The sequence below is a fragment of the Eleutherodactylus coqui genome, chromosome 8 (assembly GCF_035609145.1).
Source record: "Eleutherodactylus coqui strain aEleCoq1 chromosome 8, aEleCoq1.hap1, whole genome shotgun sequence".
Lineage (NCBI taxonomy): Eukaryota > Metazoa > Chordata > Amphibia > Anura > Eleutherodactylidae > Eleutherodactylus > Eleutherodactylus coqui.
The window spans coordinates 172462854-172490447 of NC_089844.1; the positions used below are offsets into that span (position 1 = coordinate 172462854).

At 44.9% G+C, this 27594-nt stretch overlaps 1 protein-coding gene across 1 annotated transcript in view; it reads right to left on the reverse strand.

Moving 5' to 3' along the window:
* LOC136577191 (collagen alpha-1(I) chain-like) overlaps window positions 1-26363 on the reverse strand; it is a 95095-nt gene extending 68732 nt beyond the window's left edge. The window contains exon 1 of the mRNA XM_066576990.1: window positions 26292-26363. The gene's annotated coding sequence lies outside the window, so the exon portion shown is untranslated. The remainder of the gene's footprint in view (window positions 1-26291) is intronic.
* Window positions 26364-27594: the final 1231 nt, after the last annotated feature.

The window sequence follows — 27594 nt, forward strand, 5'->3', positions numbered from 1 at the left end:
AGGCCATTGTCGATTCTACGCCTTGTGCAAATTTCCCCACGAGTGCTCAGTATGTGGAGGATTACACTCTGCCACACGGTGTTTTAGATGTCAGAAGACAGCTGCTACACCAGGGGTGTCCGGCGCAGGAGCGAACCACGGTGAACGTCAGGTACCTGGAGCAGTGGCTCGTCAGGTACCACAAGAAGCAGGAGTCAAAACTAATTAGATCCGGTTTTACGGAAGGTTTCCCGATACCGCATAACCCGGTTTGTTCGCTTAGGCTCAGCGGTAATTTAAAATCGTCTCGAGACAACAAAGAGTTGGTGATGGAGAAGTTACTGAAGGAGGTTGAATTAGGCCGGATGGCGGGCCCATTCCAGGAGCCCCCATTCGGGAATTTGCGGGTTTCACCTTTGGGGCTGGTCCCGAAGAAGGAACCGGGCAAATTCTGACTTATCCATCATTTATCTTTTCCGGCGGGAGACTCGGTCAACGACGGGATTTCAAAGGAGCAAGCGGCGGTGTCGTACGCATCTTTCGATCGGGCAGTGCATTTAGTGCGGCGGGCGGGAGCTGGCGCTCTGCTAGCCAAGGCCGACATTGAGTCGGCTTTCCGTTTGCTTCCAGTACACCCCGATTGTTTCCACTTTTTAGGGTGCAAAATGGACGGTTGCTATTTTGTAGACATGTGTTTACCGATGGGATGCTCGATTTCCTGTTATTATTTTGAGGTGTTCAGTTCTTTCTTAGAATGGATGCTTCGATTCGAGACGGGCATCTCATCGGTTTTGCACTACCTCGACGATTTTTTATTTGTTGGGCCCCCCGACTCTGGAGTATGCGGATTTTTATTGGCATCTTTTCAGAGGCTGATGAAAAGGGCAGGTGTTCCTCTGTCGGCAGAAAAAACGGTTGGTCCGACGTTATCCCTGGAGTTCTTAGGTATCGAGATCAATACAAAAAACATAGTTTTTCGTTTACCGGATGACAAAATCGCACGTTTACGGCAAATGGTAGAGACGGTTAGTACGTCGCGGAAAGTTACACTGCATCAAATGCAGGTGCTACTGGGACTGCTGAATTTTGTGTGTCGGGTCATCCTGAGAAGGTACAGGTCCATAAAATGGAAGAATCTGTCTCAAAATGGCCGCTAGATACAAAATGGAGCATTACAAGATGTAAATAAGCTTGTGCGTAGTGAAACAATAATTCAAGCAGAAATAACTTTAGAGCAGGATATTCGGTGCAATGTCTAATGATTTGTTTTTATTTTTCCGAGAGCCAAGCCTGAAAAAATCGTTATCAGAAGAGACTCTCCCACGTCCTGAGCTTTGGGAAAAGAGCAAATCGTGCTGATAAGACGCTGCGAACATCCAAACTCACAAGGGAGGAATAATCATTTGAAGGACATTTCACATATTTATTCTCACTGCGCTGATTGTTGAACAAAGCACAATTCTTGATGTTTTTCTAACCCAATAAGATTAACCCCATGACTAATGACATATTCCTTTCCTGTATTAGAACTATACTTAGTCAATAAGCGCTCAGTGTACGCGCCTTAAGCAGAGTGGGCTGTATACTTGCCGCGGCTCATCTCTATGTATCTGTGGGAACTAATTACTATAAATCATATAGTTTTTGGCCTCCCTGATGCATCCAGGTACGAACTAATTTGGAACCCAAGGCTTGAAAGGTTAATGTGACCGGTCATGTGTAACGGTCCTTAACAATCCCAATGGGATGCGCGTTCTCGAGGCGTTTGTCGTTGGCGACAAAAGGGGCAAGGGAGCCTCATCATTTTGTCAGGGTGACAAAAGTAATGAGGGCGGACCTGCACATATGGAAGGTTTTCCTCGAAACTTTCAATGGGCAGGTCATTTGCCAACGGGAAGAAGTTGACAACGAGGAGCTGGGTTTAGTATCAGACGCATCCGGAGCGTGCGGTTTTGGCGCAATTTTTGGTAACAAGTGGTGCAACTCCTCGTGGCCGGAAGCCTGGATCGAAAAAGGATGGACGAGAAACATAGCATTGCTCGAAATTTTCCCTATCATGGTCGCCATTGAACTATGGGGCCCGGCTCTGGCTGATAGAAGCATCTGTTTTTGGTCTGATAACCAGACGGTAGTGAGAGCGGTGAATAAGCAGTCTTCTGCCTCGGTGTTGGTATTGGCAGCACTACGCCATTTGGTTTTACGTTGTCTACAGCATAACATTAAGTTCAAAGCGAACCATGTCCCAGGGCACTTGAATAACATGGCTGACGCTCTTTCTCGATTCCAGATGACGAAATTCAGCGAGCTGCACCCGACTGCGGACGTCGAGGGGGTATGTTGCCCTGCTTTCTTGTGGGAAATAATAGAAAGGAGCTCCTGAATTTGGTCCGTAAGTCGGTAAGCGAAGCCACTTGGAAGTGATATAAGGCGATTTGGAAGCGATGGATCGCGGCCGCCGGGGGCATTTTTCTGGAAACGGAACAGGCTAGAGCGGTAACTTTAGATATACTAGCGAACCTGCGCGGTCAAGGAGCGTCGGCGGATGCGGCTAAAAAACACGTATCGGCGATTGCATTTTCGTGACAAAGGATTTTGTTTTTACACAAATACTGAAGGGTTGAAAGAAAGAGAAGTATTCTCGGGATGGGAGACGCCCGATCACTTTCGAACTGCTCTGCGCGATGATGAAGGTCATGGGGTCAGTATGCATGAACAAAGAAGAAACAACGCTTTTTAGAGTGGCTTTTTCTCTGGCATTTTTTGCAGCCTTACGGCTGGGGGAACTGGTCTCGGCGAGTAAAAATAATCCAGGAGGTCTTCAATTTTCGGACGTGTTGGTCGGGAGCGACAATATTAAAATTTGTATTCGTAAATCGAAAACGGACGCTTACGGAACGGGGGAATGGCTTCGGATAGGAGGGCTGGGGACAGAGTGGTGCCCAGTACTGTTGATAAAAGACTTTATGGCACGTCAAAGCGGGGACGGCCTGCTGTTGGTGAACGCGTCGGGATCTCCGTTAACGAGGTACCAGTTTTCTGCGGTAATGCGGGCATGTCTTAAAAATCTGGGTTTCGTGCCAAGCGAATTCGGTTCCCATTCCTTTAGAATCGGAGCTGCCACGTCGGCGTTCGTTTGCGGTTTGCGGAGTGAGGAAGTAAAAAGGGTGGGTAGATGGAAGTCGGAAGCATACCGGTCCTATGTAAGGCCGGATTTGAGGGTATTGTAAGAATGGTTAAGAGGTTGATGTTGGGGACATTTTTTCCCCTGTTTTCTTTGATTTTGTTCTACAGGTTCAAACTGGACAGTGTGGGTGGTTGGCCACTCGTATATATTTTGGGCAGAGAAAAGGGCCAAAGCCAGGCCGATAGGTGCTCATCTGGGACAACCAGACGTAAGCGTGCAATGGCACGGCATACGAGGTTTAAAATGGACCGGGCTGCTCCATGAGGTGCTGCAAATCAGCAGGCGGTCACCAGACAGAGTAATATTGGTAATCCACGCGGGTGGAAACGATCTAGGGAAAGTAAAAGTTGGAGAGTTGTTGGCACTAATGAAGGAAGACTTATGTCATTTCAAAAAGTTTTTTAATGAAGTTATTTTAGTCTGGTCGGATATCGTAGCCAGAAGGTTCTGGAGAGAAGGGTGGGATATGGAGGCAATAGAAAGAGCGAGGAAGAACGTGAATTTTAAGATGTCGAAGTTTGTTCAGTCAATAGGGGGTGTAGCAATTAGGCACTAGGAGTTAGAAAAGAGAGAGATACAGTTGTTCAGAGGTGACGGTGTACACCTTAGCGATATTGGCACCAACACGTTTTTGTCAGGTTTGCAGGACGGGGTGGAGGAGGCGTTGTGGCTGGCATGTGGGGGGCGGAGTGCAGCATAGGGATATGCTGCATCCTTCGTGGCGGTAAATTTCTTTCCATGCCAGCAATGGATGGAAGGGCTGTTCAGGCCCATCATGGGGCTTTCTTACGCCTGGTTTTCGCGGTTATATCTTACAAATTTTCAAAGCAGTTTTAAGCGGCATGGAAGACGAAAAGTTACAAAGTTGGTTAAAAGAGAATTTTAATAAAGCTGTGGCCTACCCACATAAAACGCCAGCAAGTTGTTGTGTTTCTTTTCATAGATAGTGGGGAGCTAAATTGATGGGAAGGGGAGTCCTCCCAGTCACAGCAGTGAGTGGCTGGGCCGATCAGGTGACCGCCGAGTACTTCAGCTGGTGCCGCCCGTGGCTGGCCTCAGATGCATGCTGGCAGAGGTTAGGGAAAGAGCTGCTGAGATAGGAAAAGTGTCAGTGTAGGGATTAGGTTGCAGTTAAGCAGGGATCCTGACTACAAGAACCCAACAGTCCTTCTTCGGGCTACTCCTCATTGTGTGTATTACTTTTGTGGCTGGCTGGGAGAAGTAGTGCACCAATTTGTATTTTCAAGCATTTAGGCCCGTACAGAGCATTTCACATCTACCATTCTCAGTTTGCAGTGCATTAGGCAGAGTTCTCATCACTAATATTCCTTGGGCCTCTGCAGAGCATTTCACATCTACCTTTATCTGTCTGCAGTGCATTCTCATCGCTAAACAGTACCCTAATATTCCCTGGGCCCCTTGCAGAGCATTTCACAGTTACATTTATCTGTGTGCAGTGCATTCGGCACAGTATTCATTGCTAAACAGTACGCTAATATTCCCTGGGCCCCCTGCAGAGCATTTCGACTATACCTTTCTTTGTGTGCAGTGCATTCTGCAGAGTTCTCATCGCTAAACATTACCCTAATATTTCCTGGGCCCCTGCAGAGCATTTCATAGATACCATTCTCTGTGTTGGGTGAAGTAGCCACAGTTATCAGCACTGTCCACTGGCTTTATAGTCTTCTGCCCCTGTGCAGAGCGTCTCACAATATCCTTTCCAAGGGCTTGAGAAAGGTTTCAGTGGAAACCGAAACGTCGCCAGTCTGACTTCTATGGAGGAATAAAAGTTACTTTCTATCTTTATTAAAAATTATCAGCTGCTGCCTGGTCACTTCATATATTTAGCTGCGTTTGGTCTTGGATCCGGACCACACCAGGCTCTTGCAAATTTCTCCTCATATCCACAACAGATGATCTTCTGGTGGAAACCGGAGTGTTATTCTTTCAACTCTGGTGAGTGCTGTGGTTGCATTTAATTTTCTTTGGAGTAGCTGCAGTTATTAGCACTGTCCACTGGCTTTATAGTTTTCTGCCCCTGTGCAGAGCGTCTTACAATACCCTTTCTTTGCGTGCGGTAAAGTAGCCGCAGTTACCAGCACTATCCACTGGGTTAATAGTTTTCTGCCACTCCATACAGCCTCTCTTATCTACAAGTCTCTGTGAGCGGTAAATTACCCCTAGATATCAGCACAAGACAGCGGTTTAATTTTTTCCTGTGACAGCATAGAGCCTCTACAAGTCTCTGTGTGCAGTGGATTATCCCCAGTTCTTAGCGCTATACAGTGGGGTAATTTATTTGGGCCCTGCTGTATCCTTTATCCGACATGATGAGGAGTAGGGGTAAGGGTTGAGGACGTGGACGTCCAAGTGAAGGTGTGGGCACAGGCCGAGGTCCTGGGCGGAGTAAAACTCTGCCATGTTTGGGCACTCTGATTTCTTCATGTTTACTACTTTCCTTGGTTTTCATGGGCTCGCCTATGCTGTGGGTGCACAAAGGTTTCCCAGCGCGGTGTCCAGCTGTCTGGCACAAATACACTGAATGACTTAGGTAGGGTGCAGAAGGCTTTCCCATTGCATTGTTCTGCTATCTTACACATACACAGAATGAATTGGGCAGAAGTGTGGGCAAGGGCTGAGGTTCTGCGCGGGGTGGAACTCTGCCATGTTTTTGTCATTCTGATTTCTTCATATTTAATACTGTCCCTGGGTGGCAGGGGCTCACCTATCCTATGGGTGCACAAAGATTTCCCATTGCAGTGTTTTAGCTGTCTGGCACAAATACACTGAATGACTTGGGTAGGGGCGCAGAAAGCTTTCCCATTGCGTTGTTCAGCTAACTGACACCTACACAGAATGAAGTGTGTGGGGACACATGGATTTCCCATAGCTATGTAACTCACAGCACATTGGGTCAACCAGGTTGAGGCTGGGACCGAGCCTGACCCTGGGCCCGCTCACGTGCTTCCCACACTGAGGATTGCGGATCCTACCTCGGTCACAGTTTCTCAGGCTTATTATGCTACTTCCCCCTTCTCCTCCTTGGGGTCTGGGGATCAGCGCTGGTGGGCATGTATTATCTCTCATGCTACTAATTACTTCAGTTATCCAAGATACTGGATTGCAGCATTCACCGGAAGCATTAGTGATTTAATGAGACTTTCACAGGGTCACTGTATACCTGCGGTGGCTACTTTTGCGACACCTCGTGCTTCAAATATTTGGTGTTAGTATGTGCTGCTGCATTGTGGAGATGTGTAGAAGTGCTGGCACCTGAGTCCCCTTTATGCCCACGCTAGCGTCTCCTGACAATTTTGTGATGGAGGTGGCACGGGATTAGAATTATGATCATACGTCAATTTATCATCAATTCTCATCAGCATTGTGGGCTATCGCCCCACCCCCTTTCAAAGAGAGTCGCTCCCAGGCCCTGCCAACCCTCTGCAGTGTGTGTCTCCAGCTTCTCATCGCAGACACACTTATAAATAGACATGAGGGTGGTGTGGCTATCAAGCCAGCGTGTGGCATGAGGGCAGCTGAATGCTGCATAGGGAAAATTTTGTGCACGCTGTGGAGGCAGGCTCGTGCGGGGTGCTGGACAGCAATGCCAGCATGTAACCCAGGAGAAGAGGCAGCGGTGTCAAGGCGGTGATTGGCCTTGGTTGCAGCTAGTGTGGTGCTTAGCTAAGATGTGCCAGCGTGTGTGCCTTGCTGCTTATGGTCTGTCCCAAGTAAATTGTTAGGGGGGAGGGGGGGTGACCGCCAGACTCTTGCCCACACACTGGCTTAATAGTGCGACCTGGGAGCCTCAGATGCACCCATGCATGCTGCCCCTGATGTTCCCTATCCATTTCTGTGATGTTTCCATCACTTTCTCAGGTTTTCAGGTGTTTCACACAACCTCCCCCATGCGGAGCATCGGTCACCTTGAAAAATGCTTGAGTCTCCCATTGACTTCAATGGAGTTCGTTACTCGAAACAAGCTCTCGAGCATCACAAAGCTCAACTCTAGTAATGAGCACCCGGGCATTTTGGTGCTCGCTCATCTCTAATAACAGGACATAATAACAATAATAGCAAAATAATAGAAACATTTGCCAAATACAAACGCAAGAAGCATATATACATATTTACAAAATAACAGAACAGAAATATTTGCAAGAAATAATAGCCAAACATATATACATATTTTCAAAATTTTACAGAAACAGTAGAAGAGTGAAAACCAGTCCGGCCGCATCCCCAATCACACATATCCCATTTATACAACCAAATTTACATAACAAAACATCTAAAAAAATACAAGACAATCTATCCCATAATCCCGTAGTGTTGCATATTCCAACCTACTAAATAGAGAAAAAAAACACACATTAGTAAAACAAGATCCACCCCCCCCCCCCACACACACACACCTTTCTTTCCTCTTTCTCCCTAAACTACACACGCATCACCCTCTACCCATCTCCTGGTCCACTGCCAGTCATACCTGTAAACATTTATATTTTTTTTTATAACACAATACTAACCCCCCCATGAAAACATTATACCATTCCCACAAAAATCAAAACATAATACCCTCCACGAAAAAACATAATAGCACCCACAAAACATATGATACCACCCAAAAAAAACATAACACATAATACCACCCACAAAACCATATAACGCATAAAAATCCACAGCCTAAATATATAGAAAAAACTGACAAAACATAACCAATACCTTCAGCCCTGGTTTAGGTCCCGTAAGCCTTTTATTCAATTTTTAACTTAAAATGAAACAAAAAGCTAGGGTGAAACAGTTCTCCATGCTAGGGAACCCCAAAGCAAAAACCCCTCCAAAGGAAGGCTGCTTGAGCCCTACCTAACCTTTCAAACTCCAGAGAACACACCTTCACCAGGTCACCGAGAATGTTCCTACTTACCTCGTCCTCGAGGAGGATTTTATGATGCGTCGATACTAAACACTGTGCATTCCACGTGTAATACCTAACCCCTAGACTTACTAAAAATAAAGTGCAGCGGTCCCTGCCACCCAGATCTCTGAATGCTCCATACCACCACTCGGTGTAGGTAAGGGCAGCCAGCCAAGGCCAACCGATGGAAGCCCCGACACTCTTGTATACCTCTGTATTAAAGGGACAATGAAGCAAGAAGTGGTCCATGCTCTCCAAAGTGTTGCCACATGCCTCCCGGGGACAACCCCTTTCCTTGGTGTTCCTGTGCTTCAAGTTGTCCCCCACATACAGCTTACCATGGAAGCAGCGCCAGGTCAAGTCCCAATACTTTGAGGGGATTCTTATTGAATTTAAAAGAAACAAACCCACCCTCAAATCCCCACCTAGGCAGTCTCTGAGGGCCAAAAGACTCTGAAAGCGGGTGGCCAAAACCCTCTGGTCCAGCACACGCCTGGCCAGCATCCTGACTTCCCCCACGGTCAGACCCATTAGCGTAAAACCTTCAGAACCGATGCAACGTATGACGAAAGATGTACGTGCGGTGTACAAAAGTCCTTCACATGCCCTCCTGTCTCCCACTCCTGGAAGAATGGTTGAAACCATCCCTTAAAGGAGGATACCCATGGAGGAGCCCTCTCTTTCCAGAGGTTTGCGATATTAACTTTCAAAAAGGTATTTACGAGCAATACCACTGGGTTGACCATACCCAACCAGCCTAGTCTCCTTGTACGGTAAATAACCTCCCTCTTGACTGGGTTCAACCTATTCCCCCATAACAGCTGGAAGAACAGGCTGTAGACCCGTGACCAAGGAGATTCCTTGCTCTGAAGAAAATCCTCAAAGGACCGTCTTATTTCCGCTTCTTTCAGGAGTGACAAATTCAACTTCCATAAACCTTTGCCCATCCGAGGGGTCTCTGTGACATTCAGAGAAAAAAGAATCATACAGTGGTCAGAGAACTTCACCTCCACTACCGATAACTGTGAGGAGACGGCTTTCTTCTTTAAATAAAACCTATCTATCCTAGACCTGCAATAACTACCTTTAAAACCAAAGACCACTTGCCGGCTTGTTAAAAGGTAAGGCTTAATTCTCATAAAGAGGTCTTTGCGTCCCCACTTTGACTGGGGTCCATAGATGTTAATTAGACACAACTCTTGACCTCCCATGAGAACATCCAAGATCAGGCACCTCCCCATTTCCAGCTCGATAACCCATCTGCATTCTACCTGTGCGGTCCTAAAAAGGACCGCCACCCCGCTATACGGCTCAGCCGCAAGAGACCAATAGGAGACCCCGCACCTCCACTCACGCTTTGCTTTGTACATGACTGACAAATCTGTCAGCCTGGTCTCTTGCAAAAATAAAATGTTAGCTTCAACTCGGCTGAGAAAATCAAAGGCCGCAAACCTAGCCGCATCTGACTTAATGCTGGCAACATTAATGGAGGCCAGCGTCAACAGGGTGAGTGCCACCATCATTGGTTATCGAGCTGGATGGCTTTCCTCTTACCCTTCCCCTCCTTCCTGTCGGAAGAAGAGGTCTCCCCTTTGTTTTTCTTTAGTGAAACTGAGACATCCATATCACCACTCTCATCATAACCTTCACCTTCTGGCTACAGGGTAGCCCCCTTCCCAGAGGAAACCAGATCCCCCACAGAAAGAGACCCAGCGTCCCCCGGGGTTCCTTTCTCATAGATACCTGCCACCACCTCCGGCACCTCACCGCCAGCCTCTCCCCCTGGCAGGGAAGAGGAGGTATTATCGAGGGCTTGGTACCAGTTAAAGAGGTCGACCACAGGGGAACCGATTGTGCCTTCCTTTGGTATCTGCACCAGAGTGAGTGGGACCGAGTCATCCCACTCTAGAAAGGAAGAACCTCTATTTTTCTTTTTTGTTCTTCCCTTACCCTTTTTTTTCTGCTTTTGCCATTTATCGTTTTCCTCATCCGCATTGTCTTCACAGGAGGATCCGGCAGAACTGGCAGCCACCTCCTTTCTCTCCATCCTTCTGGTTTCCTCATCCACATCGCTATCACTTGGGGCCTCAGCAGCTCGACTCCCCTCCTGCCGGGGCTGGCCAGGCACCTCCTCCCTGTTTCCACTGGCTTCTCCCCCGGAGCGACGGGCCCGCTGACCCTCTGACTGAGCTCGGCCGATGTTGGCAAAGCATAAAGGACAGCGACTGAATGGGTGCCCTAAAGCACCACACAGGTTACACCGAATGCTGCCACAAGATGAGGATGGGTGGTCTCTGCCCCCATACAGCGCACGCACCTTACACTGTGCGCTAAAATGTGTGGGGTCCCTGCACCTGTGGAAACCCTCTGGCTGCCCCTGGTAGAAAACTAGAATTCTGTCCCTTCCCAGGAACGCAGAAGAAGGGATGTGGGTATCGGAATTACCTGCATATTTCAACTTTACCATGAAAGTCCAGGCCCCTGACCAGATACCGTGTGCGTCCCAGTTTTTCTGGGGAGGATGGAGAATTTCCCCATACCTGCCCATCCAGGTCATAATGTCAACATAAGAGAGAGACTCGTTACTAGTCAGAACGGTCACTCTCTTAGTGTCATTCTGGCAGGAAATTGCTTGAACCACAAAATCCTGCCATTTGGGCTTCGTCTGAGCCAGCTCGTATTTTGACCAGAAGAGCTCAAGGCCCTCCGGTCTCACAAAGCTGACATCAAACAGGGAGGTCCCGAAGGGGTGTATCAGGGCGAAGATGTCACTCACCCTGAATTCCATCCCGAGGAGAAACTCCCTCACCCTAGTACGGCCAGGGCAAGCATCACTGCCTCCCCATCGGAGATGGACTACATTCCTTCTGGATCCCCCTGTCCAGCTGTAGGAAGCGACCATTCCTCTTCTCCCTGCCTTTGCTCTCGGAAGGCCCTTGTGCCAAACCTATCTATCCAAAAAGATAGGTCGCGCTTTTCATCCTCTATAGTGACCGACAGCTCTCCTCTCTTTAAGGCAATAGAAACAGCTCATGTGACCTGGGGTCCCTGAAGCAGGGAGGTGAAGGTCCCCCACTTACCCCAGCGGCAACACTCGCGTAGCTCCTAGGAGCCGTCACTGCTGGGGTGACAGCTGGACCAGGGCCCCCACTCCTCCCCAAACCACCAGACACTCCACCCTCACTTGTGACATTTGTACATTTATTATCACCTTTATCTCCCTCAGATACTCCTCCACCAGCAGACACCTCAACGTTTAATCCTGTATTATTTAGATTCCCCACACATCCAGACTCTCCCTCGCGCACACCACTCGCGATCATGTTGCTCCCTTCATCCGTTTCACACACCTCCATGCTTTCCATTCTCTCGCTCATCATTCTTCCCGTTCTTTGCGACCAAACTGGTAACGGCTCACCTCTTGGCCGGATGAGTAATGGATATCTGGCGGCCTGGAGGGCCCTCAGCAGCCCCCCCCCATGCCTGCGGGGGAGCAACCCAGGGTCGGCTTCTTAAATGTAGTCCCCATTGAACCACCAGACTCACCCCCCTCCTTAGTACTGGGGGGGGAACGGGACCTCCAGTTGCACACTCAGGAAGACCTTTGGCTCCGCCCCCTGCCATCATACTCCGCGTAACCCTGGCAAAAGAATTCCGCAGGAAGCTTTTATGGGAACGCTGAAGGGAAACGGACCCTCCAGATGCACTCTCTATCTCCATATTTATCATAGATGCTTCTTGTATTGGGTAACCACTTTTTGGGAGGGTCCACCGCAGCGCCCTATTTGGGGCAACGCAACGCGGATGCCCCCCCCCCCCCAACTTTGCGGGATGCCTGGGATCACCCGACGCCTTTTTTGACCTTTTACCTGGGTCATCCGACGCTGAATGACTCACACTTGCTGTCAGACACCACCAGCTTCTACCCATCACCCCTCCTATCATTACCAACCGCGGGGGTGTTTGGATCAGGATGCCTAGCACTCTCACCCTTTCTGTGCACTGAACCCACATTAGCAGAGTCCATGCTGGGTCGGACACGGGGGCTACCCATGCAGCTACCTTCCTCCCCTGTGTCAGAGGCTTGCCCTGGGAGGCTGACGTACCTGTACTCCACCTGGGTGATCTTTTTGCCACTTTTCTTCATTTCAGCCTGGGAGTCTCGTTCAGGAAGGTCATTGCCAAAACAGAGACCCTCCAGGCCTCCAGAGGATTCCAGGTGTCTTATGTACGCCATTAGTCCCCCCCCCCCCCCCCCCCCACCAGGAGGCTGTCCTCACCCTCTTCCCCAGAGGAGTCCGAGCTTGAAATAACAGTAGTTTGCCCAGCTGGAAGGTCACTGCAAGGGACTGCTGACTATCCGCTGTCTGCAGTTCTCCAGCAGGGGCCTGCTCGATATTGGACACTGCGTCCTTTATATCATCACAGACCCCAGCCACAGCCATCTGAGACCCTTCAAACCGGTCAAAATTCCCCAAATTCTCAGCAAAGGGACCTGCACCCTTAAAGATGGCCGCCCTCCTCTAAACCAGGGCGAGGATCTCTCTCTTTAATTCCTGGATGGCCTGGTTGTATTGGGCCCTCCTTGACCCACCTGAAATGTTGGCCAGGAACCTGGCTGCCTTTAACTCCTCCTGGGTCCCTGAAGCGAGCCTGGCAGCAAAGATGGTAACGTCCTCCTGGGGCTGCAGTGTTCTCTTAGGACAGATAATGTAGTAGTCACCTGCAGTCCTATGTGATTGTTCCCAGCAAGAGAAACCAAGTAATCTTGTAGATATGATACCTTTTTATGGATAACAATAATACATGATGCTATAGCGAGCTTTCTGGCCTCTTCGGGGTCCATCCTGAGAGGTTGGAAAGCTCGCATTAAAATCAGGTATTTTTGTTATTCATTAAAAGGTATCATACCGGGGGCGTGGCTAAGAGAGGCGCCAGAACGGACGCTTTAGCTTAAGGCTCCATTCAATGCAGGCTCAAAAAGCAATTATAAAACAACAGAAGACGGGGGAAAACATCATAAAAGGATGTGGGAACTTACTGAGAACCCAGCGATGTCGAGGAGGAGGACGTCCAAAGCAAAACCAGCGAGACTGGAGGACTTTCTCCCGGCACGCGGCACCCTCTCTAACATGGCGACGGGAGAAGATTCGTCTGGCGACCCTGCGCTGGAGGAAGTGCCGGAGGCTCTGACCGATGCAGAAGCAGGTGAGCCGCGGGATACAGAGGAGGTGTTAGACACAGCAGTGAAGCCCGCAGGCACTTCAGAGACAGCAGCAGCAGTTAATGATAGTACAGAGGTCGGGGACAACACCAAGCAGACTAAGCAGACTAGGGGACATAAGATGGCGCTGGACACGCTGTTACTGTGTGCCCCATCCCCCACAGGCAGTCCAGAAAAACAGAGACAATAAATGACTGATGAGAGCAGTCCAATTAGCCAAGATGACTATATCAATGCAAAAGAGAGTGGCTTGGCAAACCTGTCAGCCTCAAACAAGCCTGCCTCAGAACTTTACATTAAAGAGATTGTAATGGCATTACATGAAACCATACAATGTGACTTAAAGAGTTTAACTTCACATGTCGACAGTTCAGTTCAAGAAGTCAAGGACCGCATGGAAAAAACAGAATCAAAAATGGGAGAACTGGTCAAATCCCATAATTCTCTGATAGATGCCCACTACGACCTGGAAGGGTCTGTAGTCAAATTACAACAAAAATTAACAGACCTAGAAGATAGGAACAGATGTAATAACGTCAAATTGTAAGGCGTCTCCGAAAAAGTATCAAACGCCGAAATCGCAGGCTTTGTGATACGCTTTCTCTGAAAGATTCTTCCAGATATTCCAGACCAAGGATTAAAAATAGATCGGGCTCACAGGCTGCCCCTCCCGAAATTCCTCAAAGCAAACACCCCCAGAGATATCATAGTGCGCATACATTACTACAGCACTAAGGAGACCCTTATGAACACCGTCAGAAAACTTAGGACACTCCCTAGCCCTTATTCCGATATACGAGTTTACATTAATTTATCTCAGGCTACTATGGAGGGAAGAAGAAGCTTTGCGGATGTGACATCAGCCCTGAGAGATGCAAACATTCCTTATAGATGGGGTTTCCCTACAAAAATTATTGCTACTAGAGCAAATTCAACCCACATACTTCACAACCCCAACTCGGCTGCAGAGACCCTGAACGCATGGGGCATCAAAGTCTCAAATCGGGACAAGATCACTGCTGAAAAATCCCCCCCGACAAATCCAGAAGACCCTGATGGTTTGACCGATCAAAAAGTCTTTCTTCCCGCTCCATTAAATGGAACTTAATTCTTACATCCCGTCTTAAAACAAGATATTTTGAGCTATCTCGTTACGGTGACTTTACTCCCCAACCGAACCACAGGCACAAGCTTGTGCAAACGATTACCCGAAGTTGTTAATTTTCTCACCTGGCTATTTATGCAACAAACCTTCACTCATTTAAGAGCACCCCTTGCTTGCTCGACCGATATGTTGTTTTTGTGTTTCTTGTTTTTTGGCAGACACTTATGGATTCTTCCACCTCCTTGCCTCCTCACGTAATTCCGCATCCACAGGAAAATGGCTACAAAACTGATGTCATTAAACGCCAATGGCCTGAACACTCCCTTTAAAAGAAGTTCGGTGTGGAAGGAGGCATGACGCTTAGATGCAGAAATCGTATGTATCCAGGAGACACACTTGCTGAATTCAGACAGTTTAAGAATGACCCACAAAAAATATCCCCAGATTATATACGCCTGTGCCCCCAAAAAACATGCAGGCATTTTAATAGCGTTTAAAGATACAGCCCCCTTTAAGATAGATAAACAAATATGCGACCCAAAAGGCCGATTTATAGTATTGGTAGGAACACTAAAAAATATGCAAGTAACGATAACCAACGTATATGCTCCTATATATATATATATATATATATATATATATATATATATATATATATATATATATATAACCAACATATATGCAACTCAAAGCAAATACATTTTCTAAACAAAATCATAAAAATAATAAAAAAAGAGTAGCTAAAGGCTCAATTATCATAAACAGTGACTTTAATTTAGTACCAGAAAGAAGCATAGACACCACAAACCGCGAGACGAGAGGAGGAGCGCCCTTGAGTGAATGGATAAAAAGCAATGCACTCTTTGACACGTTTAGATGTCTTAATGCTTCCGCCAGGGATTACTCCTTTTTCTCTGCACGTCATAGATCTTTCTCCCGCATAGATTTGTGCCTTGCAGACAAATCTCTTATTACCTCAGTAATTAAATCCGAAATATGCACAATAACATGGTCAGACCATGCCCCAATAACGACCTCCCTTGCATTTGAAAAAAATCGACATATCACCAAACTGTGGAGAAATAACACATATATAATGAAAATACCTAAATTTCACAAAGACATACAAGAGGCACTCGACGAGTATTTCACATTAAACACAAACAAGGTCAGCCCAGAAATACTTTGGACAGCACACAAAGCCTACATGCGGGGCATCCTTATCAAGATAGGCGCCAGATATAAAAAAGAAAAGTTATCAAAAACGGAAATGCTGGGGCGTGGCTTGGAGAGGCACCGGAACGGCAGCAAATCTTTAGGCTCCGTTTGGAAACAGGCACTTCTAGCCATAAAAAGCACTGTTGGAGGTGGAAAACCGCAAAAGCAGATAAACGAACCTACCAGGACAGCATGTCAGCAAGAAGGAGAGGCTCGAAACCAGTGCCGACAAAGCTGGAGTCCTTCTTTGTGGCACGTGGGTCTCCCTCTGTAATGGCCGCACAGGAGATCGTGCCCTGCCGGGAGCAAGTGACTGACAGCTGCTCTGCACTAGAAACCACAGCAGAGGAGACTGCATCTGACAGCTCTGCCGGAGCGACCGGAGGCTCTCAGCACACATCAGCTATACCGAAAGGCACAAGAGAAAGGTCAGTGAATGGGGGGAAAAACATTGCCAAGGGACCCCCTGCACCCAAAATGGCGCTGACCACGTTGCCACACATAATGAGAACCCCCACAAGCAGCCCAGAAAAGCAGAAGCTGAGAATATCTCAGACTGCTGAGAGTGATCCGGAGGCTGAACACTTATATGTGATAGCGGAGGAGAGAGAAACAGATAACCCTGCTGAGGCAGCCGGAGGCTCACAGTATAACACAGCCACAACGGGAGGCTCAAAAGACAGAGCAGTGAATGGGGGGAAAAACAATGCCAAGGGGGCCCTTACACACACACTAAGAACCCCCACAAGCAGCCCAGAAAAACAGAGGCAGAAGATGTCTCAAAATGCTGAAAGTGTTTCAGGAGCTGATTATCTCCATGAAAAAGGAGACCACAAAGAATTAGATAACCTCACTGCATCAAACAAACCGGTGACTGAGCTGTATATAAAGGAAATAGTGTTGGCGCTGAGAAACACCATACAAGCAGACATTTCAATGTTAACCTCGACAGTAAACTCCTCCATTCGGGACATTAACAACAAAATAGAAAAACATGATAAAAAACTGGAGGAAGTGGTGGGCTCGCATAACTCATTAATTGACTCCCACTACGATCTAGAAGAAAAAGTTAACAAACTGCAACTCAAACTATCCGATTTAGAGGATAGAAATCGACGCAACAACGTCAAAATAAGAGGGATACCCGAAAATGTCTCCAATGCGGAAATCGTAAACTACATTACACGATTTATGCAGACCATGCTTCCCAACACGCCAATGCAAGAATTCAAGATAGATAGGGCCCACAGATTACCGCGCCCAAAATTCCTTAAAGAGGAATACCCCAGAGACATTATAGCTCGAATTCATTATTTTGGCGCAAAAGAAGCCCTAATGAACGCAACAAGAAAGATCCAACCCCTGCCAAACCCATACTCTGAATTGCGAATATTCGCTGACCTATCGCAATCCACCTTGGAAGCGAGGAGAAGCTTCGCAGCGATCACTGCCTCCTTAAGAAAAGCCAATATCCAGTACAAATGGGGATTTCCCACAAAAATTATAGTTACAAAAGAAGGAAGGACCCATATCCTCCAAGACCCTAAATCTGCGACAGACACCCTAAACTCTTGGGGAATTACACTGCAAAATTTATCCTATACAAACGCCAACACAGAAAAAAACAGACGCCAGCATCACACCAGCCGGAGATCCTCACCCCCGGAATGATTCAGAAGACCTCACCTCCAATAGATACAAAACAACGTCTCATGAAGTGCCTGCTCAAGACAGCTGAACTTTTTCTCCCCCCACCGAAAAATGCAAGTTCTAACTTGCCCTGTATTTGTCAGTTTAATCCTCAACATTCTGACTCTCACGCCAAACGCATCCGTGTGTTCTGGCCCTATACAAAATGAGGATATTGTTTGGTTCTCTTTTTTTTGTTATTTTGTTTCCTCAGGCATTCGCGCATCACAGGAATTCCCAAGTCTCCAACTTTGCCGCCACCCACCATCCACATGGCGGTGAAAGTCCTATCGCTTAACGCCAACGGCTTGAACTCGCCATTCAAGAGAAGATCTGCGTGGAAAGAGGCAATTATGCAAAATGTTGACATTATGTGTATCCAGGAGACCCACTTGTTAGAAGTAGATAAAAGCAGAATGTCCCATAGAATGTTTCCGCAGGTCTTATTTGCTTGTGCCCCAAAAAAACAGGCGGGTGTGATGGTGGCATTCCGAGACAGAGCTCCGTTCACCATCGATAAACAGATTGGTGACCCGAAGGGTCGCTATTTAATCTTAGTAGGTTCCCTTAGGAATACAAAAATAACCTTAGTAAACACATATGTAACAAATTCAAAGCAAATTAATTTTCTTAACAAACTCAAAAAAAAAATTAACCAAGTAGCGGAAGGTCCAATAATGATAAATGGTGACTTCAACCTAGTACCTGATAGAGAACTCGACAGTACAAACCCAAAACTTAAAAGAAATGCCACCCTGGGAGAATGGCTACACAAAAATGCGCTTTATGATACGTTCCGGTGCTCCAACGCCTCTGCAAAAGAATACTCACACTATTCAAATAGACACAGATCCTTCTCGCGCATAGACTTATGTCTAGTTGAGAGGAAACTCTTAGCATCAATACAAAAAGCGGAGGTTGGGACGGCTACTTGGTCTGACCACGCACCAATCATAACAACACTGAATGTAAGGGGCCTTGGAGCACCGACTAAATCATGGAAGAACAACACTTATTTAATGAGCATTCCCAAATACAGGGAAAAAATACAAGAAGCATTAACTGAATACTTTAAATTCAATGCCATCCCACAAACAGACCCAGCAATGGTGTGGACCGCCCATAAGGCATACATAAGAGGAATTTTAATAAAACTAGGCTCCAAATACAAAAGAGATAAAACAAAAAAAACAGATGAAATTCTAACCCAAATACAACTGAAGGAATCCCTTTTAAAAGTTTCCCCAGACCAAAACACACATACCGAATTACATAAATTGAGACTGGCCCTACGGAAAACATTACTAGGGGATTTTGACAGAGAAATTACTGCTCAACGAGCGGACAGCTATTCAGCAATTAATAGGCCATCCAAATGGATGGCAAATCTGATTAAAAGAAAAACAATAAAAGCAAATATTCCCTACATTTGGAATTTCCAGGACAAAAAACAAAAACTATCGAACCCCAAACATATTGCAGACAATTTTTGCTCTTTCTACAGCAAACTTTATAACTTAAAAAATGATCCCCAAACAAAACAACCAGACAAGGAATCAATCAATGCTTTCTTGCAAAAGGTTAACCTACCGAAGCTATCATCCTTACAAACGGACCTCTTGGACGCCCCGTTCTCTGTCTCGGAAATAATAGACACCATAGCATCCCTAAAGAACCAGAAAGCCCCTGGGCCGGACGGGTATTCAGCAGAGTACTATAAAAACTTCTTACCTCAACTTTCAACCCATATCACTAACACATTTAACAAGATCAAAGAAAGAGGCTTCTTCCCACAAGAGATGCTGCAGGCCACAATTGTAGTCCTACCAAAACCTGGAAAGGAACCAAATACACCAACTAACTTCCGTCCTATATCATTACTTAATACCGATACTAAGATCTACGCTAAAACGTTGGCCCGTAGAATGGTGGACATACTCCCAGACATAATACACTCTGACCAAATGGGGTTTGTAAAGGGGAGACAGGCCTCGGACGGCACACGGAAAATTCTAAATCTAATACATTCAATAGAAACATCTAAGGTGCCGTCAATAATGCTGGCCCTGGACGCCGAAAAGGCATTTGACCGAGTCCATTGGGAGTACATCTTTGAGACAATGAAAAAATTTGGTTTTGGAGAAAACACGATAAGTGCCGTCCGGGCCCTGTATTCAGCCCCCACAGCCACTGTTTTGGTGGATGGTACCCTGTCGGTCCCCCTATCAATCTCGAATGGCACAAGGCAGGGTTGCCCATTGTCTCCTATTTTGTACGTGCTGGCTATAGAGCCACTAGCAGAACTAATTCACACCTCCTCTGAAATAAAGGGAATTCCAATAAATCACAGACAATACAAAATAGGATTATTCGCTGACGATGTCATTTTGACACTGACCCGCCCCCTAGAATCTTTAAGAATGGCATGTAAAATATTCAACCAATTTAGTAATGTATCTCTATACAAGTTGAATATAGACAAGTCCCTTATTCTAGGTCTGGGGGTATCTACAAACCTAGAAAATGCAATACGGGCGGAATTTCCCTTTGAGTGGAAAAAAAAAGGCATACCCTACTTGGGAATAACGTTGACACCATCCACCAGAGACATAGAACTAGAAAATTACCCCAAACTGCTTAACTCCACCCAGAAAGTAATTGACCATTTATCAGGTTTAAAACTGTCGTGGATGGGCAAGATCACATCCTACAAAATGAAAGTCCTCCCACTAGTCCTGTACCATTTTAGAACCTTACCACTTATTATCTCCAAGCTTACAATTTCTAAACTCCAAAAACAACTAAACAACTTTTTATGGAGTGGAAAGAAACCACGTTTAGCCCTGTCAATATTAGCACTCCACCGGAAAAAGGGAGGAGCGGGAGTACCAAATCTAAGGGCATACTACGAAGCTAATATACTAAACCAAACTAGACAATTAATCAGGACCAACAACACAGTAGGCTGGCCCAATGTAGAAAAAAGCTATATAAATGATCTACCTGGACAGGCACTAATGCTTGCTACTTCAATAGACGGTTTAATATTCCCAAAAAGCATAGACACCCAACTTAAAAACATTCCCCCTACATTACAAGCCGCGATCCAAACATGGAAAGAACTTACTAAAAAAATAAGCATATCCGATGAAACGGAATTTCCTCGCATACCTATCGAGACACTCAATCTATTTTTACCTAACTGTGATATGAAACCGTGGAGCGTTAGAGGAGTCAGATACGTAGAGGACTTAACATCCAAGAGAGAAATTAAAAGCTTTACAGAAATAAGTACTGTCTATGGCCTCCCGCAGAGCGAAAAATTTACATACTTTAGAATCTGCTCTCTCTTAAGAGAGAAACCCTTACACAAAGTAAAACTACCGACCACAATCATTAAGAAAATTCTCACAAACCCTCTCGAAGGTAAATCGGAGACAAGAGACTATTATGACATACTAACCAACAACAAAGCAATGACAAAAAAAACATACATGTCGAACTGGGAACTAGAACTCAAAGAAAAGATACCTCTGGATCAATGGTCCAGCTCGAATACGTTAATGACAAAATCCACTATGGGACTTAACATACTAGAAGTACAAACCAAAATTAACCTAAGATGGTACTACAACCCATCACTTTTATACAATAGATCGAACCTGGGAGATGGTTTGTGCTGGAGAGGCTGCGGCCAAAAAGGCACATTATCACACATTTTTTGGTCCTGCCCAACACTAAAAGTATATTGGGAAAACATAACCATGTTCTTACAAAGCACATTGAAGTGCTACATACCTAAAGACGCCAAAATGTATATATTGCTGATGGGCTTGGAAACGTTTCCTAAACAGATAAGATATGTACTTGCTCACTCCCTAATGACCGCCAAATCCATAATAGCAAGACACTGGAAAAATCCATTACCCCCAGACATAGAAGAATTTAAAAGACGTATGGACGAACAATATATTTTTGAAAAATGGTTGGCGTTCCGGAATAAGAACACCAAAAAATTTAATGAGACCTGGGAGACTTGGAGAATATCCTTAAAAAAGTAACAGTTGAATCACACAGATGCGTGAAGCCTTGTTACTGAGTTTGTTCATATGTTATATGTTCGTTGCAAAATATGTGTGGAATACAGGTTGTCAGAGGAACACAACGATTACGCTAAGTGTAAGTTATAGAAAATAGTACATGACTATACCATAACCACAATATAAGAATGTGCAATAAAATCTCAATAGAGTACTACCCTATATAGCACAGAGTGGTTACCATACCAGTTACATATTTTGATTGTAAAGTTGTGGAATGTTACCAATTGTTGTAGTAAAGTAACTTAATCAAAATACTAACACAAATAGCACAGTCTGAATCTGATACTAAATATTCGTTGATTATGTGCAAATCTCTTATGCTACTATGTACCAATGACTTGTATGTTTGTTAAAATTAATAAAAAAATCTAATGTTTAAAAAAAAAAACGGAAATGCTGCTGACCAAAATCCAAAGTTTAGAAAAGCAATTATAATCCTCAACATCCCAACAATAGTACAACGACTTATTCAAAACTAGATTAGAATTATATAAAGTTCTACAAGGGGACCATGATAGGAAAATTACATCCCATCGAGCCAACGTATATGCCTCTCTCAACAAACCCTCAAAATGGATGGCCAATTTGATAAAAAGAAAAACAAAAAAAACAAACATCCCGTTTACTTGGAACTTCAAAAAAAAGGAACAAAAAATAACCCACCCAAAACAAATATTAGAGGCATTCCGCTCCTTCTACAGCAAATTATATAATCTTAAAGACGACTCACAACTCACCCATCCCAGGGCCGCAGACATAGAAGAATTTCTGAGCAAAATTAACTTGCCTTCAATAAATAAAACCCAGGTCGATAGGCTAAACTGCCCAATAACAACGACTGAAATAATGGATGCAATATCCTCCATGAAACAACAAAAGGCACCTGGGCCTGATGGGTTTTCGGCTGAATATTATAAGCTGTTCTCAGGATCTCTGTCTCCCTGCCTAGAGAAGACTTTTAACTCAGCTATGGAGAAAGGGAGTTTTCCTGAAGAAATGCTCCAAGCTACAGTAATAGTATTACCCAAACCCGACAGGGAGCCAGATGACCCAGCAAATCTTAGACCGATATCTTTGCTCAATACAGATGTCAAGGTTTATGCAAAAATATTAGCAAACAGGTTGCTTGACGTGCATTCTGATCAGGTCGGATTTGTAAAGGGGCGGCAGGCCTCGGACGGCGCCAGAAAACTCCTTAACCTTATCCACTCTTCAAAAAATACAAAATCACCAACAGTAGTTATGGCCCTAGACGCGGAAAAAGCTTGCGACAGGGTTCACTGGGGTTACACATTCAAAGTCTTAGAAAAATTTGGCATGGGAGGAGAAATGATTTGCGCCGTCCTGGCCCTGTACTCCTGTCCGACAGCAAGGGTGATGGTAGATGGGGCTCTTACTGAGAAATTCCAAATAACAAATGGAACACGCCAGGGGTGCCCGCTTTCCCCGATCCTGTACGTCCTCATGGTGGAGCCGCTTGCCGAACAAATAAGATCCTCCATCAAAACAAGGGGAATTCCTCTTAATGCCCGTCAGCATAAAATCGGCTTGTTTGCTGACGACATCGTCCTAACCCTGTCCCACTCTCTAGAATCTTTGAGAGCTGCCTACCAGATTCTAGGACAATTTAGCGATATCTCATATTACAAACTTAATGTTGATAAAACAACAATACTAGGCATAAATGTCCCAAAAGACCTAAAACACATAATCCAGACGGAGTTCTCCTTCAAGTGGGAAGCAGATAGCATATCGTATTTGGGAACACTAATGACAGCAAATACAAATAAATTAGAAACAATAAATTTCACACCCCTCCAAGAAACAATTCAAAAGGAGCTCAACTATCTATCAAACATAAACCTGTCATGGCTGGGTAGGATCATGACATATAAAATGAAAATATTGCCGAAGATCCTATACCTTTTTAGAGTGCTACCAATCCCCATATAAAAAAATACACTCAAGAAACTACAAAGACAACTCGCCATATTTGTCTGGAGGGGAAACAAACCACGATTAGCCACACCAATCCTAGCCTTACATCGGAAAAAGGGAGGAGTAGACCTGCCTAATCTAGAAGCATATTTCAAAGCAAATATCCTAAACCAAACTAGAAACTGGATAAGAACAGAAAATGTAATGACCTGGGTGGGCATGGAAACAGGCTTCATCAACTCCAAAAAGGGGAGCACGTTACTACTAGCAGCCTCCCTCAAAGTTATGTCAAAAAATCCAGAAGTACAAATAGACCTAAAGAATCCACCCCCTACCGTTATAGCCTCCCTGGAATCCTGGAAGGAGTATACTGAGAAAATGGCAACGTATGACACCCATATAAAACCCAATATACCACTTGAGATACTAAGCCTATTCAATACAGACCTAAAACTTGACGCGTGAGAAAAAAAAGGGATAAAAAAGATAGACGATTTAACAAAGGGAGATGAGCTGTTGCCCTTTGAGACCATACACTCAAAATATAACCTGCCCCAAAAGCACCTCTTCAACTATATTAGAATAAAAGCCTTTCTAAAGAAATCGTCTATCCACAAAACAAAAATCCCAGCCGCAGTCCTAGGAAAAATTACAACAACCCCCCCATTAGGGAAATCGGACACCAGATATTTCTATGATGTCTTAACAAGCAATAACATCCTTTTCCAAAAAAAAAATGCACATGCTCAACTGGGAAAAAGAATTGGGAGAAAAAATACCAATTGACACTTGGGAAAAAGTTTACAAAATGGCATGCGGCTCCGCCAGGGGCTTAGGCACCCTAGAAACACAACTAAAAATAAACTTAAGATGGTACTACACCCCTTGTCTACTAGCCACCAGACTTCATAATTCCGACAGCAATTGCTGGAGAAACTGCGGACAGAGAGGCACCCTCACTCACATTTTCTGGTCATGTCCTATAACTATTGGGGTCCAATCCTCAACCTATTGGAAGTCTCATTAAAGTCCCGCATAGAAAGGAAAGCTAAACTAATACTACAATTTCACTGTGAAAGTGCCCCAGAAATATTAGATTAGATAATCTGTTCTATTATTAAAATATAACTTTTATTATAGGACTTTATTTAAAATACGCTAAATCACACCACCAAATGGCCCAGCACACATCAGGAAACTAGACGAACATAAACATACAAACACCCAAAGAACATACAGGACAGGGGGTAGGTATATCACCTTATCGTGGTGATCCGCTATACCGATGTTAATTACCGTTCCCTTAATAGATTTACAGGTACGGTTATATTACTATTTATACAGTGGTAATAACGGTATAAATTTTATTTCAGAAGGCGAAGGATGATAGACAAATAATATTTAATCGACGCGTTTCTACGGCCCTGATGTAATAAGTGAGCCGATTCATCAGGATCAAGACGAATAGCCTCTGTCTTTTGTACTCAAATGCCCCAAATGAAGAATGGTTCGTAGGGCTTATAACACTTATATGTAGTTAGTTCGTGATTATTTCTATTGTCCTTCTAGAGGTAGAGGTGGTCGGCGCCTGCGACCGATAATACCACTGATTTATACTGTATTTAACATAGTGGTATATTTGCCTGGGCACAGAATTGCCTGAAGTGTTTCTAGTACTTGTGATGGAGTAGTTCAGAGGGTTAAAGAGTGTAACTCAATTATATGGGGATATCCCCTCTTTTTGCGATCAGAGCCGATGTTAGCACTTACACCAAATATGTGGATGATGTGGTATTTGATGCTTATACACACATCTCCAAAGTGTTTATGCCCAATGGCTAATGATCGCACTGTTTAATATATCAGTGTAAGAGTGCTCTGTTTTTAGGCTAGGAGGACTGATAGTCATCAGAGCATCCACTTAAGATAGTACAGATAAAGCCCTGAGAAATTCAGATAACATATGTCTCAGTTTTGGGCAATCTGTGCTTATCTAGTTGGAAGTCCGGACGTGCATTCACGCCCTAGAGTTGGTAGAAACTATACTTGATTGTAGCCTCCAGCAAGAGCCCTGCACTCCTCAAACACCTCAAACACCTCTATGTCTGCACTTCACGGTGTCTTAGCCCTTACTGACATCCCTACTACTACTATTGATTGACTTGAATACCTATCCCCCTAATATTAGATACCTATTGGGACATGCCTTGATGACGGCCAAATCCCTCATAGCCAAACATTGGAAAAACACTACCCCCCCCCCCCCCCCACACACACACACACACGTTTGGAGAGTTGAGTGACCGAATGGCTGAACGAGTTTTTGAAAAGTGGTTGGCGTTGAGAGACAACTCTCTTAGAAGACATAAGGAGGAGTGGGGAATGTGGAGGTAAAATAAAAAACAGAATCTACAAGAAGCAATTTTAGTGCCAATTGTTTAGTTTTATTAAATGTCTCTGTCTTGTTTTCAGAAAAAAAAAGGTACACCGCTGTTAAATGTTTTATTATTATTATACAAAAAATGGGATTTGAACATTTTATACTACGCTTTGTATAAACAGAAGAAATATCAGAGTTTTGTCAATCTAATGTTACTTTATTACCACACAATTCTGTTTGAACTCCGTCTGTAATCCCAAATAAAGATTCAATATTTGAAAAAAAAAGGTATCATATCTACCAGATTACTTGGTTTCTCTTGCTGAGAACAATTAGTTTGCTCTACAGGCTAACACTGGACCATGCCTCCCCCCTCCACCTCCACCTCCGCCCATGTTTGTCCTGAATGCCGCCATCTCTACATTAAATTCTAGACCGGGTGCTCTAGGGTGAGAGCTGCTCCTTGAGGCTACAAGGAGGGTCTGGAGCAGGGGGCACCCCACAATGTCACAGCGGAGAATGCGGATGATCATAAAGGATTTGTTGGCTTTACCTGCACCCTCCAGGACTGATCGCGGGATGCCACCATGCAGCGTTTAGGCTTTGTCTCACTTCTGTAATTTTATCCCCCCCCGCCTCCTTAGACAAGGAAGTTAACTTCCGCTTTTACGTTTTCTCTAAAGTTCTTTTAACCCCTTAGTGATGGAGCCAAATTTTGAAAATCTGACGTGTCACATAACATATTATAACTCCATAAAGGTTTTGCATATCTAAGTGATTCTGACAATGTTTTTTCACCACATATTGTACTTCATATAGGTGGGAAAAAAAGACTGATAGTATTTATGAATATTTATTAAAAGTGCCAAAATTGGGAACATTTTGAAAAATTTGTCATTTTTTCACATTTTCAACTGTAATTACGCAAATATGTCCAAACATACTGTACAAATTTTTGCTAAGGTATATATTTCCATCAGTTTACTTTATTCTGGACGCACATTTGAAAAACGTACATGTTTTTTTTTAACCATTTAGGAGACATATAAATTTAACATTACTTTTCAGCATTTTGAGGAACACTTTGTTTTCCGGCACCAAGCCAAGATTTGAAAGGCTCATAGGTGTCAGAATGATAGATACCCCCACAAGTGACCCCATTTTAAAAACTACAACCTTTAAGGTATTCACTGAGGGGGGTCAGGAGTATTTTTACAGCACAGTTGTTTTTCAAGAGTTAATGCAATTTAGAAGAGAAAAAATAAAAATTCACATTTTTGCAAATATGTCATTTTAAAGACATATTTTTTTTCTATAGTGCCCATGAGAATAAGGAGTGACACCCCAAAATGAATCCCCCTGTTTGTCCTGTTTTCAGAAACATACCCATTGTAGCCCCAATCTGCTTACTGGACACATGGTGAAGCAGGGGGATAACTAGAGGCTCATGGGCCTGGGTGCAAAAGTTTAGCTTGGGGCCCCATTTCCAGACCCGTCCAACCACCACTCCTTTTCACGGCTACTCCTTGTATATCACTTTTATCTACATTACTGTGTTTTTTTTTTAATGACCCATCAATGGATCATTAGTAGAGATGAGCGAACCTACTCAGCCACGCACCTTTTTCGCCCGAGCGCCGCGATTTTCAAGTACTTCCGTACTCGGGCGAAAAGATTCGGGGGGCGCCGTGGGTGAGTGGGGGGTTGCAGCAGGGAGTGGGTGGGAGAGGGAGAGAGAGAGGGCTCCCCCCTGTTCCCCGCTGCTACCCCCCGCTCCGCCACGCCCACCCCCCTGCCCCCCGGCACCCCCCGAATCTTTTCATCCGAGTACAGAAGTACTCAAAAATCGCGGTGCG